The sequence below is a fragment of the Balaenoptera borealis genome, assembly GCF_965194805.1.
Source record: "Balaenoptera borealis genome assembly, chromosome: 3".
Lineage (NCBI taxonomy): Eukaryota > Metazoa > Chordata > Mammalia > Artiodactyla > Balaenopteridae > Balaenoptera > Balaenoptera borealis.
The window spans coordinates 31,285,458-31,298,353 of record NC_138866.1 but is presented as its reverse complement, the minus strand read 5'-3'; the positions used below and the strand labels follow the sequence as shown (position 1 = coordinate 31,298,353).

Genomic DNA, 12,896 nt, shown 5'->3' with positions numbered 1-12,896 from the left:
CTATGTGGCTGCTCATATAGCTGCAATCAGGAAGTGTGAAGGTTTTCTTTTTTAAGTATAGTTGATTTACAATACTGTATTAGTTTCAGTTGTATAGCAAAATGATTCAGATATATATCACTATATATCTCTATACGTATCTATCTATCTATCTCTATATGGTGCAGATTATTTTCCATTATAGGTTCTTAGAAGATATTGAACAGAGTTCCCTGTACTATACAGTAAATCCCCTTTGCTTACCTATTTTGTGTACAGTAGTTTGTATCTGTTAATCCCATACTCCTAATTTATCCCTCCACTCCCTCCCTTCCCCCTTTGGTAACCATACGTTTGTTTTCTATGTCTGTTAGTCTGTTTCTGTTTGCCATATAGATTCATTTGTATTATTTTTTAGACTCCACATGTTAGTGATATCATATAATATTTGTCTTTTTCTGCCTGACTTACTTCACTTAGTATAATATTATCTAGGTCCATCCATGTTGCGGCAAATGGCAATATTTCACTTTTTATGGCTGAGTACTATTCCAGTGTATACACATACCACAGTTTGTTTTTTTTTAAATCTTTTGGCCATGCCACACAACATGTGGGATCTTAGTTCCCCTAACAGGGGTCAAACCCGTGACCCCTGCGCTGGCAGAGCAGAGTCTTAACCCCTGGACCACCAGGGAAGTCCCATGTACCATATCGTCTTAAACCAATCGTCTGTAGATGGGCATGTGGGTTGTTTCCATGTCTTGGCTATTGTAAATAGTGCTGCTATGAACATTGGGGTGCGTGTATATTTTTGAATTAGTGTTTTCATTTTTTCCGGATATATACCCAGGAGTGGAATTGCTGAATCTTATGGTAGTTCTATTTTTAGCTTTTTAAGGAACCTCCATACTGTTTTCCATGGTGACTGCACCAATTTACATGCCCACCAACAGTGTAAAAGGGTTCCCTTTCCCCCACATCCTCTCCAGCATTTATCATTTGCAGACTTTTTAATGATGGCCATTCTGACAGTTGTGAGATGATACCTCATTGTGGTTTTGATTTGCATTTCTCTAATAATTAGCGATGTTGAGCATCTTTTCATGTGCCTGTTGGCCATTTGTATGTCTTCTTTGGAGAAATGTCCATGTAGGTCTTCTGCCTTTTTTTTTTTTTTTTTTATGATTGTATTTGGAGACAAGGTCTTTTTTTTTTTTTTTAATTAATTAATTATTTATTTATTTATTTATTTTTGGCTGTGTTGGGTCTTCGTTTCTGTGTGAGGGCTTTGTCCAGTTGCGGCAAGCGGGGGCCTCTCATTATTGCGGCCTCTCTTGTTGCGGAGCACAGGCTCCAGACGCGCAGGCTCAGTAGCCGTGGCTCACGGGCCCAGCTGCTCTGCGGCATGTGGGATCTTCCAAGACCAGGGCTCGAACACGTGTGCCCTGCATTGGCAGGCAGATTCTCAACCACTGCGCCACCAGGGAAGCCCCCCTTCTGCCCATTTTTGATTGGATTTTTGTAGCACAGCTTCATGCCTATCAGGAAGCTTCCATCCTGGAAAAGGCCCTGAGCAACCAGGCAGACAAAATGACTCAGCCAATCAACATTAGACAATCTTTACCACTGACCACCACAGAACTGGCACAATGGGCACATGAACAGAGTGGCTATGGTGGCAGAGGTAGTGGCTACAGTGAGCTCAATAGCATGAACTCCCACTTGCCAAGAAAGTCAGTCCAGGTACTACCGTCTCTAAATGTCCAACTTGCCAACAACAAAGATCATTGCTGAAGTCCTGAGAAGTCACTATTTCTCAAGAAGACCTAGCAGCTAATTGGTGGGAAGTCAACTACCGAGGGCCCCTTCCAATCTGCAAGGACCAGCGTTTGGCCCTCGCAAGAATAGATAGCAATTCTAGATGTGGTAAGTAGCCTTTTGTGCCTGCAGAGCCACAGCCAGCACGAGTATTGGGGGCTTGCTTATGAAATGTGTGATCTTTAACCATGGAATCCCACGTGGCTTAGGATGTGAACAGAGACCTCAGCCTTCAGTGAATGAGGTAAAGGAATGGGCCCATCCCAATGGAATCCATTGTTTGCATCACATCAAATATTCACTGGCAACCACGCGCACACTGCACTGCAATGACCTACTGAAGGCACAGCGGAAACATCAGCTCAGACACAATATCCTGGAAGGATAGAGTGCCATCCTTCAGGCTACAGTGTGTATGTTCAATCAAAGACTGCTACATGGTACTGTATATCCATTATGAGGAATATATGGGATCGGGAAGCAAGGAGTAGAAGTTGGGTGGCCCTACTTACCATGACTCTTAATGATCCACTGGTGGTTTTTCTGCTTGCCCTCCCAGCAACTGTGTGTGCTCCAGGGCTCTAGGTAGGTCTTGGTCCACAAAGAATGCACCTTTGCCAGGGACACAGCATGAATGGCATGGAACTACAAGGTACAGCGGCCATCAAGGCCTCTCAGTCATCATATGTCCAAGGACTAGCTTGTGAGAGCAGGAGTCACCATTACGGATGGAGTCATTGACCCGGAGTTGCAGGGGAGTTAAGGCTGCTATTCCTCAGTAGAGGCTTGGAGGATTACCTGTGGAACCCAGGTGATACTCTTGCCAGACTGCTGGAACTCCCTTGCTTGGGCAATGGTAACTGGAATGGACTTGTGCAACAATCTTGGCCTGAGAGGTCTCAGACTCCTCGAGGATAAAGATGCAAAATTTTTAAACAAACAATAAAGAGAGTCCCCTGTTTTCCCTGTATGTTCTATTCTGCCCCATCTACTTTCTCCTTTCTTATACTCATACCCCATGAGTATCTAAAACTACCACAAGGATTGCAGAAACAGTTCTCAGCAATGGTGTTCTGTTGGTTATCGGGACTCCTCCGAGGGGCAGGATAACAGGAAAGTGCCTCACGCACTCGTCTTCGTTAAACGTGAAACTGCTGCTAAAGTTAAAATATAGGACAGTTCCTCCAATTCTTCCTCTTACAGAAACCCTGAGCCTGCTTCAGTTGTGAAGCCACCTGGTCTGCTGTTGTTCTCTGTTATGCCTCTACTCAGTGAAGGCTTTACCCTCTATTGGAGTCACAGAAATCTTTAAAAAAAAATAAGTTGGTGCCATTGCCTGGGAGAGGGCGGAAAATTTTCCAGCACTGCCTGGTGGGGTCAAAAACAGAACCGATCAAAGAACCCTAATTTTCTTTGGTGTGGAGGTAAGTCCTCCTCCTCTTCTCATTTTTTTTTTTGTTTTGTTTTTGGTTTGTTTGTTTGTTTCTTCACAGTTGGAGTTGCAGGGCCATGAATCTCTTGAAGGTCAAATTTTGTCAGACTGAGGTCAGTAATTTTCTTCTGCTTTCTGGAGAACTTTGGACAAGCAGAGAATTAGGCATTTTTCCTGAGATAGGTCATGTCCCTCCTTCTACCTCAGACTTCTTTTACCAGGGCAAACTCCTCTTTTACCCAAACTGCTGGTCAGATTTGCTCTAGAAGTATGGTCTGCCAGAAAGATCCTTACTCTATTAGTTTCTTCTCGAAGTTGCATGGTTTCATTGAATATGATCTCAAACTGTAGTGGCCCTTTGGTTTCTTGGGCATGTCAGACTTGTGAGTGTGGCACCTTAGAAGAAAGGGCATTAGAATAGCCATCACACCATGGGCAGTCTACCTCAGTTTGAGGTAGGAGATAGATGGGCCCCTGGGCTGCACAGGTGGTGTTTGTCAAGTGGAGTAAAAGTGAAGCTTTGTTCTCCCCAAGACACTCCAAGGACAAAGCTAGTGGCAGAAGCTGAGCTCTGCTGAAGTAAAGAGATAAGATGACCACTCCTGAGGTCAAGGAAAACTTCCCTGTCTGCACATGAGCAGGAAGGCTTCTTGGGGTCAAAAAGAGAGGGGCGCCACCCCCTAATAATCTGTGGAGATAGCCCCATGGGCCTCTGCGGTGGGATCCATCTTAGCAAAATGTTGCACGTGCATGTTGGGGAGGGTCCTAGGGCAGGTCAGGTGTGAAAAAAGCAACAAGATGATTGACCAAAGGTAAACAAAGACCCAGAAGAACCATCCTATATAAGTGATTTAAATCACCTCTTTCCTGTGCTCCTCATCATTAGATTAGAGAGGACACCCTTTCTCTCCTTTCTCTCTGGGTGTGTATTTCTGCCTTGCTTCAGTATTAAATAAACAAACTGTTTCTCCAGGTGCTCTCCCACTTATTGAGCTGTGTCTCTAATAATAAACTTTGTACCTGTATTTGCAGTTTTTGCTTCCTTGAAACATTCTTGCTTTCAAATGGGGGCAAGAGCCATGGGGACTTTGCTTCTAGCCTCTAGCCCCTGGTGGTCTAGTGGTTAGGATTCCTGGTTTTTCACCCAGGCTACCCAAGTTCAATTCCTGGGCAGGGAACTAAGATCCCTCTTCCAGACAGCTCACTGCTGTCTCTCTGAGATCAAGTTGGTACAAAGAAGCCAAGAAAAGAAAGATTTTGAACAGATTCTAATATTCTGTGACCCGTAGTATACAACTTTCACGTTGCTTCTTCCTGTCCCAGAGACCTTGTCTTTCTATGTCTACTTATGTTTGTGGGTCTCACAAGCCCACTCCTTTCTCACCTTCCTCCTATCCTCACCCCTGTTTTCCTTTCTTCCCCCTTGATTCTCTTCTTCACCTTCTGGTGCTCCCACTTACCTTTGTTCTGAAACTTCACCCTTTCTTGATATGCCATAGCCCTAGCAATAGGGAAAAAAAATCTTCTAAGGCTACCCCTGAGCGTGTCTTCCCTTACTTGACTGGGAATAATCCAACCACGTTAACTTGGCTGTAATGATTCAGTCTCACATATCTGGCACCAATTAGAAACTGCTTTTAAGGAATACCCATGTTGGACCTTAACACGAGACAGCCACCTTTTAAAAGTATGGCCTATACCTGAAATATCAAATGTTGTTTAGAAACATAAAATAGACTGAAGATCACACTCATCCTCAGGGTAAAACACTTAGGTCAAGATTTTGGAGATAGCCTGGTAACCAAAGAGAAAACATACACAATTGAGTGTATGGTACTACAAATTAAACACCTTGAGGGAAACAAAAGGTCCTTCACCAGTGCAAAAAGACCAATAAGGATATGAGTAGATATCAGAAAAATAGAAATAGAGAAAAAAAGCTACAGGGGCCACAGTTTTCACCTTTTGGCAAATGGACTGCTAATTTGAAACAAAATCACCCCGCCCACACACCCCGACCCACAGGAAGAAAGATACTTTGTTTTCGTCAGGTGCCTTTGGATCAAGGAGAAGTAACCATGTTAGTAAATGGTCATCCAACTTCGATTTTAATAGATATTGTTGCAAAGAGCGAATGCAGTAACATATGTTTGACAAGGGTATAGTAAACTGGGTCTCAGACCTGTCAAGGATGAAGATCCAGATTACTCTACTGGATAAACTCTGTGGACAAGAAATGCTGCCAAAGAGAACTCTATAAAAGTTGGACAAATTAAAATGTCACAGGGTGGCAAGACCATTGACTCTCTACTGCTGCATCCTTCCTCTTCCCTTAGGTAGCTACCCTCATCTGGACTCCATATTTAGAAAGGGATTTGATCCAAGGTCTGAGACATTTTAATAGCATGAATATAACACATCTTACTTATGAGACCCGCTTCTAATACTCTCTGATGAAACGATTGCTTCCTGTTTCCTTTTATGTAAGTTTTTGTTCCTGTACATATTATACATCAGGCACGCAGTTCCATCCTGTACTTTATAGACAGGCTGTGCTTAGGCAATTCCTAGGATTTTAAATGTGAGATGATATGACATTAATAACTAGGGCCCATAAGAAGTGATAAATCAGTGATCAATGGCTCCTTGTGTGATGGTTTTACAATAAAAGATATCAAATGCCAAAGTCCTTATACTTGGAATACTTCTGTTTTAGCACTACCCAAGATAATAATGAGAATAATGAGAATGAAAGAGTCAGCATTTATTAAGTGCCTAACATATTCCAGGCCCTTCTTAGGGCCTTTCTTTGAACCATCACAAAACCCCAGAAAAGTACATTTCATCTCTCAGTGTAACATGTCAGATATAACCTTGATCCTCTGAAAGCCTATGACTTTGGGCAAGATCACGTACTTAGCAGGTTGTTGAACTACTGTTGATATTCATGCACTTATGACACAAAATTTTTGATCTTCCTACTGTATCTGTCAAGGTGTCTTTTATGCTATCTTTTATGTTAGGCTTATTTAACACTAGCAAAAACATGAACCAATAACACAAATCTAGTACATAATCAACTAAAGGAAAGTCTAATAAAGTATTAAACAAGTGCATACCAGTTCAAACAAGGAGTGCTACAGGCATATCTGTGAAACTTTAGTATGCACAACATAAATAAGTATAGGTCCTCTTGTTGGTGAATCTAACAGTTCACACTATCGTCTACAGGAGTAGTAAGACTATGACTAGATATAACATATTAAATGCATTTAAACACACAGACCCTTTTTAAATTGCCAAGTCATTTTATTTCAAGATAACAACTTGGGAAGAACTATAGAATTATGTAATTAATCCTGTAAGAGTGATTATCGATCATTTCTTCCAGTAAGTGCCAAAGTAATTTTCTCCATTTTGTGTGTTCCAGTTTGTATTTACTTGGGTTCAAGGGATAATTTTTTCCAACAGTTTATTTTTCATTTTCCGTAATATCTTTCACATAGTAAAAGGCACCTATAACCGCTGAAAGCAAAAGAAGGAAAAGACGAAGAAGCAGTAGAGCTGTTCCTCTGTTTATATTCATTAGTAGCCTGGCTCGAATACCTATTTCTCTGTCAGGTGGGGGGCCACTATCTACACTGCCACCTGGTCCTCTCTCGCTACAATTTGGTGGTTTCCAACCTCGCTGACAGTGACAGTGTCTTTGGTTGTTGCATACCCCTCTGTAAGTGCACATCTTGACATCACAGTCAAAACCCATGTCTTGAAAAAAAGTACAATTTTGGTCCTTACAGTATGATCCTGGGCCACATGATGCACCATCCACTACAAGCCCCATTTCTGGTGAGTCTGTCCCAAAGTGGGCATCATACCCAAAGCAGCTTTCTGGTTTAATATCTTGTACTACCATATGATGAAATGTAGTGTGCTCCCCACCACCAGGAAGTTCCTCCACATTAGCACAGTGCAGCATTCCACACAGAACATCATCTTGTTCACATTTTACAGGTTTTCCTCCTCCTCGAAGCAACCTCACACCACAGTTCCCAAATCGGTCACCTATGATATTCAATGTTTTATAGCATGCTGGTGCAGCATCTTTTACTTTATAGCCAAAGAGGGCTTGACACTGCATATCACGGTCACTACAGTTTCCCTTCACACAAACAGCTAATGGTGAACATGGGGTTCCATCTTGGATATAAGTGTCAGCTGGACAAACATGCGTTGTCCCGTTACAGTATTCTGGTAGATCACAAATACCAAGAGTATCTCTGCAAAGAGTTCCAGGTTGAGCATATTTACAGTTCCAGCAGCAACCTCCATGATTGCAAGTACTGCCAAGGCTAAGGGTACAATTGGTATTGCAACACGGATCCTGACTACAGTCTTTTAAGGTGCCACAGTCACATTCTTCCCTCTCATCTTGGATCTTGTCACCACAACGAGCAGCTACATAAGGAAAATTACGGTACGGTACATTTGGTATACTCAAACAAGGATCCCACATAGAAACCCGTTGATGCAGTTTGCTATATGTACAATTGCTCATCATATCTAGAAGACCAGGCTCAGGAGCCATGATGCAGTGATCTCTTCGAAAACAGTGACAACCTGGACCATCGTGTACACAGCCCATAACATGACCTATTGCATGTGCTGCAACAGTTGAAGCTAAAAATATGTGATAATTTGAAACAAATACAAAAGATGCTCCCCAATTGGGGTTGCATATTCCTTCTTGGCTGCTATAATATGAGGACCCAGCGATTTTATGTCCTGTGAAAAGCATTGAAGTATCATGAGGAATTTGTGAATACCATCCCCACAATTTCCATAAACCAAATTGAGATACTGCAGCTTCAGCACTAGGCCAACTATATAAATCCATCTTATCCATGCCATCCCATATGCACATAAGACGAATCAAAACCTGAAGTTGACCCTGGTAGAAAATGCTATGCAATATGTTGTTTATAATCACTACATTCTCTATTATACGTGTATGATTAGAGTTCTGAACAACTAATGAGTTAGAAACTGTGTAGTGAAGTTTTAAGTATTTCCTATGCGGCCACCACAAATACACAGGAGCTGCTCTAGGCATCTCAGCAATCATCGCCTCCTCATATGCTTGATTTGTATCTTTCCTTTCAATCTTACATTTTGCATCCTCTGCTGGTGTTTTTTGTGACACAAGCTGAGAAATCACATGCTCGAATTTGGAAGAAGCCTCCAGTGGTTTGATTTCGTAAGTGAAGTCATCCACCTGCAGCATGCCACGCAGACCCCCATAGCAGGTGTCCAGTGTGCCCATGGACCCAGGAACCCCTTCCAGGTAGCTAAAGTAGTAACAGTCTCGGGGGATAAAAGGGTAGTCCTCCTGCATGGTGCCTTGGTCATTATCGGTGATAACAGGAAAATGTCTGGGCAGCAAGCTCTTCTTGACTCTCATGTGAAGCACGTGTCTTTGGCCACTGAAGCGAACCTTGTAGGAGAGCTGACCTTGTGTTGTGGCTCCACGCACTCTGTGGGACACCTTCCTGGGGATCACAATTTCAGAGGAAGTGAAGCGCCAACCTGGGGGGTCATGGGAGCAGCAGGTCGGAAACAGGAGTAGCCAGAGCAGAGGCAGCCAGAGATCACCTGCCAGGTGGGCCTGGGCCCAGGCAGGCCCCATGAGTGAGGAAGCCTGTGACCAAAGAAATGCACTCCAGCGGGAGGCAGGCAAGACTGTCCCTGGAACAGCAACTCCTAAACAGCAGTCTAGTCCTGAGGAGAGCAGAGAGAGGCTGGAGGCTGGGCATCCCCAGAGAGGTGGAGGAGGGAGGGGGAAGCTCTTACATAACAATGGTGTATTCATGAGGGGGAGGGGCTGTGCTAAGTGATCCTGGGGATCCTGGCACAGGGCTCTTAGAGAGGAGGAGACCTGGGAGAAATTAGGAAAAATGGAGTGTATATCTTGGGCTGAGTGGTTCCACGGTCTCTTGGAGAAGTCACAGGGGAAGAATCAGTGGGTTTGGTATAGTTTTAAGACAGTGATTGACTTTTCTTTCCTGAAACCAAAATGAGACAAGGCTTCAATTTGTAATTAAGAAATTACAAAATGGAGAGGAGAGTGGAAGCTTCTTTTCTGTAAGAATTTTGAGGAGAGAATCAGATTCTCTCATACTTTATAAAAATGGAATGTGTTGGGGGTGATTAACGGAAAAAAAGAATAAATAAATAGTGTCATGAGTAGAAAAGGTAAGGTGGATAATAATAGTTTCTAATAAAGTTAAACTTATAGTTGCCGTACGTCTCAGTGATTCTAGCCATAGGACGTTCCCCACAGCGATTCGTATGTGGATATTCATAGCAGCATTATTTACCAAGTTTATTCCACAGACTGGAAACAAACAACCAGTACTGAATAGATGAATGGCAAACAAACTGGCATATTCATTCAGTGGGATAATCCTCAGTAAATCTGAACAAGTTTCTGATATGTGTAAGAACATGGATGTATCTATCTCATAGATATTATGATGATAGAAAGAAATCAGACCAAAGAAACTTCATATAGGACTTCATTTGTATGAAGTTCTGGAATAGTCCAAAATAATATAGGGGAATAGAATTTAAATCACTGTTTTCCTGATGTGAGGGAATGGAGGGATGGAGGGAACTTTCTGGAGTGATGGGAAACTTCTGAATCTTGATTGGGGAGTGCTCAAGATGAACGTTTGAAATCCTCACCCCCAAGGTGGTGGTATTAGCGGGTGGGGTCTTTGGGAGGTGATTAGTGCTTTTATAAAAGAGGCCTCAGAGAGATCCTTCACCCCTTTTGCCCTGTGTGGTTACGGTGAGAAGGTGTCATTTATGAGCCAGGAAGTGGTTCTCACCAGACACTAAATCTGCTGGTGCCTTTATCTTGGACTTACTGGCCTCCAGAACTGAGAAATAAAGTTCTCTTATGTATAAGTCACCCAGTCTATGGTGTTTTGCTGTCTCAACATAATATAACATAAAATTGGTTCCTGGAGGTACTGTTGTAGGTAACAGTTACCTGAAGTTGTGTGAATGGCATGGAACTAGGTATTGGATAGAGATTGGAAGAGTTTTGAGCGGCAGACTAGAAAGCCTACAGTGCTGTGGACAGACTCTTGGTGACAGCCTAGAAAGAAAAAAGAAAAGTTGCATAGAAAACCCACAGTCTCCTTAGAAAATACCTTAGAAAATACCTAAGTAATCTTGAACAGATTGGTAGGATATGGACTGGAAAGGCCATCCTAATGAGGCAGAAATGGGGATTATGTTATTGGACAATGGAGGAAAAGCCATTTGTTATCAAGTAGCAAAGAAATTGGCTGGAGTGGGTTTGGCTGGAGTGGGTTCATGTCCTAGTGTTTTGTGGAATGTAGAACTTTAGAGCATAAGTTGGATATTTAGCTGGGGAAATATCTCAGCAAAGTGTTGAAGGAGTGGCTGGTTTATTTCCTTTTGCTATAAGCTTCTAGTAAAATGTAGGAAGAGAAAAGTGATTTAAAGATGGAATTGTTCATCAAAGAACAGTGGAACTTAAAAGATTTGGAAAATTCCCAGGCCATCCATATAGAAAAGACAGAGAAAGCATGGTCTGAATAGAACACTAAGGATGTGGTCAAGCAAACCACTTGATAAGATTAGTAAGTCATCTCCACAAGTCAGGAGCTATGAACAAGACAATAGCAGAATCACCCCCTTGCTCCACAGGGTGATCCAGAGATCATCAGATCAATTTCAAAGGAGGGATCTCCAGTGCCTTCAGGACCTTTTCATGCCTTATCAGAGACATGACAGAGTTGCCACACACTTGGGTTCCATTCCCAGCACTCCACAGCACAGGCAACAGTAGCCACTCCTCTAGGAGGCACAGGCAGCAGGCTTTGGCAGTGTCCACGCTGGGCAGTCTCCATTAGTGTGCAAATTCCACCCAGATTTTGAAGGATGGATATTACTGGAGCTGAGGGTCTATGACCCTGGAGAGGCAGCCACCTTAGAGAGCACACACTAGGGTAGTACCCAGCAGAGCCATGGGGGCAAGTCACTTCCAGGATCCCAGACTAGTAGAACTATTGCACATTATTTAAGCCTGGGGAGCCACAGGCATATGACTTCAGTCCATGAGAACTACAGTGTGGGCTGTGCTCAGCAAAACCATGGGGCAGGCCTCCAGGAATCTTGGGTGTCCAACCCAGAACTGCCACCCCAGTGTGTCTGGAAGGCAGAACCTCCACTCCAATGGATCCGGAAGTGAAACAAAATCCCCAGTGTGCCTAGAGGGAAGAACATGGAGCCAAAGGGGATTAATTATTCTCTTGCCTTAAGATTTTGGACATACTTGGGACTGGTCGCTCCTTTCTTCTTTCCTATTTCTCCCTTTTGGAATGAGAGTGTCTATCCTGTGCCTGTCCCACCATTGTATTTTAGAAGCATATAACTTGTGTGACTTCTTTAAAAAATTATTCAGGGAGTTCCCTGGTGGCCTAGTGGTTAGGATTCTGGGAATTCACTGCTGTGGCCTGGGTTCAATCCCTGGTCAGGGAACTGAGATCCCAGAAGCCACATAGCATGGTGAAAAAAAATTATTCAGAAATATCCCTATATAATTGAAAGATAAAGATTGAGGCTTTGGGGAATACCTTCAAGACGGAGGAGGAGTAAGACGTGGAGATCACCTTCTTGCCCACAAATACATCAAAAATACATCTACATGTGGAGCAACTCTTACAGAACATCTACTGAACACTGGCAGAAGACCTCAGACTTCCCAAAAGGCAAGAAACTCCCCCACGTACCTGGTCATGTGACTGACATGGTCTTTGTGCTCCGGCCGGGTGTCAGGCCGGAGCCTCTGAGTTGGGAGAGACGAGTTCAAGACATTGGATCACCACAGACCTCCTGGCCACACTTAATATCAATCAGTGAGAGCTCTCCCAGAGATCTCTGTCTCAATGCTAAGACCCAGCTCCACTCAAGGACCAGCAAGCTACAGTGCTGGACACCCCATGCCAAACAACTAGCAAGATAGGAATACAACCCCACCCATTAGCAGAGAGGCTGCCTAAAATCATAATGAGTTCACAGACACCCCAGAACACAGCACTGGATGCGGTCCTGTCTACCAGAAAGACAAGATCCAGGCTCATCCACAAGAACACAGACACCAGTCCCCTCCACCAAGAAGCCTACACAAGCCACTGAAACAACCTTACCCACTGGAGGCAGACACCAAAAACAACGGGAACTAGGAACATGCAGCCTGCAAAAAGGAGACACCAAACACAGTAAGTTAAGCAAATGAGAAGACAGAGAAATATGCAGCAGACGAAGGTAAAAGTAAAAACCCACCAGATGAAACAAATGAAGAGGAGATAGGCAGTCTACCTGAAAAAGAATTCAGAGTAATGGTAGTAAAGATGATCCGAAACCTTGGAAATAGAATAGAGAAAATACAAGAAACGTTTAACAAGGACGTAGAAGAAGAAAAAAACCAAGCAAACAATGATGAAAAACACAATAAATGAAATTTAAAATTCTCTAGAAGGAATCAATAGCAGAATAACTGAGGCAGAAGAACAGATAAGTGACCTGGAAGATAAAATAGAGGAAATAACTACTGCAGAGCAGAATAAAGAAA

The 12,896-nt window shown here is 43.1% G+C and overlaps 1 pseudogene across 1 annotated transcript in view; it reads right to left on the bottom strand.

The window, feature by feature from the left end:
* Nucleotides 1–1,481: 1,481 nt before the first annotated feature.
* Nucleotides 1,482–12,896, bottom strand: part of LOC309625179 (disintegrin and metalloproteinase domain-containing protein 20 pseudogene) — a 60,801-nt pseudogene continuing 49,386 nt past the window's right edge. The window contains exon 2 of the transcript XR_014249419.1: nucleotides 1,482–11,532. The product of XR_014249419.1 is annotated as a disintegrin and metalloproteinase domain-containing protein 20 pseudogene (transcript). The remainder of the gene's footprint in view (nucleotides 11,533–12,896) is intronic.